Genomic DNA, 7190 nt, shown 5'->3' on the forward strand with positions numbered 1-7190 from the left:
TCCACAATATTTATATTTTCTTTTTTAACCTGAAGCAAGCTTTACAATTACAAATTAGACAAGAAAAATGTTTAAAACCATTCTCAGCAGTGTATATTTGAGGACTATGTTAAAGTTAACATGTGTTATAAATTTTATATTATAAAATATTTCACAGAAAAATATATAAAATTAATAGAAATACATATTCTTGTTGATATATGTCAAGAATTAATGAAAAAGGAAACTATGAATTTGAGAAGAATGAGGAGAGGTATATGGGTAGGCTTGAAGTTATTATAGTTTCAAAATACAAAAGAAATGATTTTTAAAAATATATAAGTAATTCAATTACAGGTACTTCCCCACCTTGTAAGCCCAAGCATTCCAACCTACTGTCAGGTCTTCTCACTTCTAATAAAGCCGTTAGCCACAGGATGTTTGGAAATAAAAGACAAACACCCCATGCCCACCCCTGCTGAACCAACGCGCATCTCTTATTTTTCTAGTTCCTTATTTTAGGCTTTTAATTCAAATGTAAGAGAATAGTGAACTGTCTTCCTCTCCCCTCCTCGCACAGCAATTATCCTACATATTCTGCTCTGCTCCTTCCTTTCCTTGTGGAATCATATATCTTTCCATATCCACGCATGGTGTCCATATGTTTATAGTGGTGACATGTTTCATCGTTTAAGTACGCAGGCACTATTTCTTCAGCCCTCCCTTGGCACTGGTTGGACTGGTAACCAGAAAGCATTACAGGGACAGATATTTTCATGCTGTATCATCTTGCAAAGGGGATAGAGAAATACTCAGTGCTGGGCTTGCTTTGCCAGCAGGTAAATGCAGCTGTAATTTTGACTGTTAATACCAAATTTCTTTCTGTAGGGCATAGACCAATTTATATTTCAACTGGCACATTCTTTTTGTCCCTCTCATTTGTAATATGAGCTGGAGGTCCTTTACTTTCTTGTTTTTAAAAAAATACATGTCTAATGGGATATTTGTGCCATACAGGCATTTTTGGATTTTACTTAATTTTACTTTATATTTGAATATTTGAGTTATAGAAAGATTTACCTATGTGTTTTTAAATTATTTGTCATTTCATAATTTTATATATGACCATTTGATACATTGGTTGTTGCTATGATAAAATACGTTATTAGCTAGGGGCTCCCAGGCCTGCTTTTAGCTACTTCGCCCTAGCACCCATGTCATCACCAACCACCAATTGTGACACTCCGTACACTTTAAAATGTTCCCACCATCACAGCCCTCTCTCATGCTCTATCACTTTCAGTTTCTCTGTCTCTCTCTTGTCCCCAGTCCAGGATGCCTTTTTTTTGCCCCTCCCAATAAATCTCTTATATGAGATCTGATGTGTGATCTTTGGAGCACTCTTCGGTCCTGAGCAATCCACCAAGGTACTTTGCTGCAAAACCCTAATATTGCTGCCAAGACTCAGTAGGATATCTTGGTGCCTGCCTACTCCCCAACTTTAGGGGTCTAAGCCACATTGAGATCTAATCCCTCATCTGCAGTCCACTTGCAACAGACTCACATACCAGCTAATCCACTGCTGAGTAACCCATGCATTAGCAGAAATTGGTAAGTTTTTCCTTCAGTCGGCATAAACACTTCCCTGAATTCAAGAAAGTGATGGAAGAAGACACCATTCTATCCTTCCTGAAGGGAGAGGTACCCAGAGCCACAGTCTTTAAGGCTACAGTTGACCCTCGGCACTGACTTCACCTCCAATCCTTTCCCTTAGATGAGACTTTGTTTTTGAGTTTAATAAAACCACCTTTTGTCTTCATTTGGAAGTCCTAATTCCAGGAACCCTGTCTTCTCAGGTCACTGTCCAGTGAGGTAACAACCCTCTGTACAGATTATGCCTTCCTTATTCATTTCTAATGGGTCCTGGAGACACCTTGGACTTCAGGCTGTGAAGACGACCCCTCCCTCCACCTATCCTCCACCGTCTCCCCACCCACACCTACACCCACATCCACACCCACCTCATGCTTCCTCACCTATGGTAGCTGTGTTGTCCATACCTCCTACCTTGCCTTTGGAATGCTTCTTGGAAAACCTATGACACCACTTAGTGAGGACTGCTAGGTCCCCACTTAAGGACCTCTAAACTTATCCATCTTATAGTCTAATCTGTTCACAATACCCCTTTGATAATCAATCAAAATGGCTGCCCAGCAGCACCCTGGATCCTAAAATTATTGGGGACTTGTATAACTACTGCCAGTGATCAAGGAAATTTAAGGGAAATCCCCATGGCCTCCCCATTTCTTTGTTCCAAGCTCTGTTCTTTGGGGGGTCTGGTCCCCCCAACACACACATCGTATGTCTTTAATTTATGGTTCATGGGTCTGTAAGTTTGTTGCAAAGTGGGAATAGAAGCCCAAGTCTGACCTAGCAAGAGGGACCAAGGGTGGGGGGCTTGGGAAAAGGAAGGGGTGGCCAGCAGGCCAGCCAAAAAGCTGCAGCGTGCACACACTCAATGCATACCTGTTCTCCTCTGCAGCATCTGCTTCTAACCAAGTCTCCTAAGGTATATACAGATCCTTTGTGAATGTGATTCCAAATTCTAGAGTCTAACTCTTCAGCTGCTGGTTCTCTCTACAAGGGCACCTATGTGCTTCCCGGTTCCTGGTTGTTTCTCCCTGTCCTTTAACCAATGCTGTTCTTGCCCAATGCCATAAGTGTCTCACTGGCTCCTAGAGCCAGATGCTGAGCCCTTGGGACACCCACTACACAGACAAGCTTTCTCCCTTGACTATATCCATGGTTCTCCCTACTAAAGACACTTACTTGGCTCCCTTTTCCCCTGCATTTTCTTGGCTAATTTTGGCTCCAGCATGCAACACCACAGCTTCAGTTCTCAGCTCCCTCCTGGATGTTATAGGACTACTCCCAAATGGTGTTGCAATTTACTTCCCCCTCTCTCTCATCCTCCAGATACTTAGACTTTATTACTCCAGCTTTGCCTCAGTACAAATCAATGGCAAAAAAAAAAAAAAAAGGCTCTTGATTTCCAAATCCTTGCAGATGGTAACACTTCTGTAACCACACAAACAAATGAACCCAAATCTCTTATCTCTAAGGTTCTACTTTCCACTCTTAAAAATATTTCATCTCCACCATTTCTCTGTGCTTTGCTTTCAAAGAAATCTCTCAAGACTATGTTGTAAACTCTTATCTTGGAATTTGTAAGTTGCTTGTTAGGTATGGTTTTAAATCTATAAAATGTGCAAAGAAATTTGGCCTTAAACTTGTAACAAATAACTTATAATTAAAATATATACATGAGTGAGAGAGAGACAGAGACAGAGAGACAGAGAGACAGAGAGAGACTTGATTCAATTCTGTGTGTTGGTGTGTAACTTGGATTCAATTTCTTGTATATGTGTGTATATAACTTGGATTAAACCCTCATATTTAAAAATAGATCTAGTGAAAACAGATGCTTTTAAATAACAACATGTGACTCTCCTCTGTCTTGGCTTATAATATGATCAATATGTAACCAGCCACATGCCTGGCATCCATCTTTACTAAAGTTAAAGAGAAAATGCCATGTGACTTCTAACTGAAGATGACTATATGCTATAAAGCAACAATTACAAAATTTCTAAGTCATAATTAGATCTCTGTTTATCATTGCATCTCCTGTTTAGACCTGGGAAGCAACAACAACTCTCAGATATTTTGATTGGTATGGATAAAAATTTAAGATTATATTTGCTACAGGATACTAAATACATGCTTTACCTCTGGTTTAGAATATAGTGTATATGATGATACCATTTTAATGTTATAAAGGTCTACTCTGACTAAAAACTAATTTAGGGTGTATGTCTAACTACTTACATCTTTGTTAATTGTGCGACACCAGGCTGCTAGACAATTTACTTAAATAACAACATATGTTTAATAAATAAGGTATATTACATCTGATAAAGGGCTAATATCCAAGCATACATAAAACGCAAGAACGCCAGAGAACCAAATAACCCTATTTAAAAGTGGAGTACAGAGCTAAATAGATTATTCTCAACCAAGGAATCTCAAATGGCTGAGAAACACTTAAAGAAATGTTCAGCATGCTTAGTCACCAGGAAAATGCAAATCAAAAGGATTCTGAGATTCCATCTCACACCAGTCAGAATGGCTAAGACCATCTAAACAGTCCCATAACCCCTAAAGAAATAGAAGCAGTCATTAAAAGTCTCCTAACCAAAAAAAGTGCAGCACCAGATGGGTTTAGTGCAAAATTCTATCAGACCTTCAAAGAAGACCTAATATCTATACTCTTCAAACTATTCCACAAAATTGAAACAGAAGGAACACTACCCAATTCACTCTATGAAGCCACTGTTACACTGTGTATTCTCTCTTGGAGATGGAATGATTTCTGTCTAATCAGGAACTTGTCACAATTTTCTTTCATAGAGGACTTCATAAGAGATTTTTTTTCTACTTCTATCATGTTTGATGTTCCAAATGGACTTTAAAAACTGGTTGAGTGCATATTACTTTTAGCCCCAGAAAATATAATGTATATTTAAGTCATTTAACTATTATAGATTATTTTGATAACTTAAAAATGTTAATACTGAGTTGTATATATTTAAATAACTTTTATTAGCTTAATAACAAAAAGAGTGAAGATAAAGAAAGGAGGAGAATATGTTAAGGTGCCTGGTGCCTGGTGCCTAAAGGGTGAGAGGAAGGAACTATGGATGAATATAATCAAGACACATTGCTTTCCTTTGTAAAATTGTTAAGGAATAAACAGATGTACTTTAAAACACACACACACACACACACACACACACACACACACACACACACACAGGTGACAGCGGATGTTGGTGAGGATGTGGAGAAAGAAGAACACTCCTCCATTGCTGGTGGGACTGCAAGCTAGTAAAATCACGTTGGAAATAAGTCTGGTTGTTCCTGAGAAAATTGGAAATAGTTCTACCTGAAGACCCAGCTATACCTCTCTTAGGCATATGCCCAAAAGATGCTCCATCATACAACAAGGGCATATGCTCCACTATGTTCATAGCAGCCTTATTTATAATAGCCAGAAGCTTGAAACAACCCAGATGCCCCTCAACAGAAGAATGGATACAGAAAATGTGATACATATAAACAATGGACTACTATGCAACCATTAAAAACAATGACTTCATGAGATTCTTAGGCAGTAGATGGAACTAGAAAATGTCATCCTGAGTGAGGTAACCCAGACAAAAAAGAACACACATGGTATGTACTAACTAGTAAGTGGATACTAACCCAAAAGTTCTCAATGCCTATGATACAACCTACAGACCATATAGAGCATAGAAAGAAGAACACCAGGGGGTGGATGCTTCAGTCCTGCATTGGGGGCAGGGGTGTGATTAGGACGATTGTGGGAGATGGAAGGAGATGGGGACAAGGGAGGGAGAAAGGAGGTGGAGGAAATAAGGGTGGCAGTATCAGAATCTGGAGGAGATGTGAAAGAGGTAAAGAGGGTGAATAAATCAAATAAAAATAGGTAGCAGGGAAGATGAGGAACTGGGGATAGCCATTGGAGGGTCCCAGACACCAGAGAAATGTGAGGCTCTCAGGACCCAGTGGGATTGACTTTAGCCATAATGCACAGAGAAGGGGAAGATAGAACCTGTGGAGACCACCTCCAGTAGACAGACACACCCCCTGGTCGAGGGATGGGGCCACCCACCCATCTCAAAGTCTTTTTTCCCAGAAATGTTTCTGTTGAAAGAAATGACAGGGTCAAAAAATGGAACAGAGACTGAAGGAAGGGTCAACTGGGGAATGGCCCCACCTGGGAATACATCATGTCTGCAGACACCAAGCCTAGCACTGTTGCCATGGTCAAGAGGTGCTTGCAGACAAGAACTAAGTATGGCAGTTCCTGGGGAGGTCTGGCCAGCAACTGACCAATGCAGATGTGGATGCTTAGAGCCAAACATCAGACTGAACTCAGGGAACCTGGTGGGGGAGCTGGCAGAAGGACTGGAGAACCAGAGGTGGATTGCAACAACATTGGAAGAACAAAATAGTCTGGCCTGACAACCCTGTTGTCTCAGGGACTAGACCACCAAAAAAGGAGTGTGCCTCGAGAAATCCATGGCTCCAGATACATATGTAGCACAGGATGCCTTGCCTGATAGCAACAGTAGGGGAGGCCCTTGGTCCTGGGGGGTTTTGATGCTCCAGAGTAGAAGAATGCAGGAGAGGTGGGGCAGGAGAGCAGGTGGGTAGGGGAGCACTCTCATACAGGCAATAGGGAGTGGGGAGGGCAGATGTGGGATGGGAGGTTGTGAAGGGGTTACTAGGAAGTGGGATATCATGGAATGGGGGGCTGGTGGAGAGGGTAACCTGAAACTGGGATATCTTTTGAGATGTAAACAAGTAGAATGATCATTAATAATAAAAAAATAAATACATGAGGTCTATTTGGTAATCAATATTAATAAATTCCTAAGGTCTACTTAACTTCACACTGATATTTGTCTAACTTCTTTGTCTTTAAGGCTCACTTCAAACTTTAGCCATTTGGATAAATTGTGTCCTACAAAAAACTGCAATATTCCAAAATGGCACACCATAGAAGAATTAGGAAAGTTCCAGTTTATCTATGAACTATATCTATAATTCAAAGTTTTATTTTCATAAAGAACCTCAATTCAATGTTATTTTTATTGCTTAAATTTAACAGGGATAAGTCTATAAAATCCTAATATTATAAAAGCTACCAACTAATTATAAACTGTTAAAGACAAATAAGAAATGCAAGTTAATGATCAGTAGTAACCTATAAATGATCAAATATTTTAATGTCTTCAGAGCTACACTTGTAGTCATGCTAAGTATCAATGTAATTAATTACAGGAATATGTAATATGTTTTATTTAGCCTCATGTATGTGTTTTCAAAGTTAAGGCAAAAGCAAGTTCCAGAAACAAGCAAGGTTTGTTTAATTTAAATATATTTAATAGATAGATGATCCTCAACTCTTTAAAGATCTTCTGAATATGACATTAAATATTCAATAAAAAGCTTCCCACAATAGAAGTGCTAGCTTCTGGCACTACCCTTAGATGTCCTTGAGGTAAGATGGTGGGCACCACAGAACTCCATCTGGAGCCTGCTTTAAATTTGGTAAAGCTGGA

The sequence above is a fragment of the Mus musculus genome, chromosome 3 (assembly GCF_000001635.26).
Source record: "Mus musculus strain C57BL/6J chromosome 3, GRCm38.p6 C57BL/6J".
Taxonomy (NCBI): domain Eukaryota; kingdom Metazoa; phylum Chordata; class Mammalia; order Rodentia; family Muridae; genus Mus; species Mus musculus.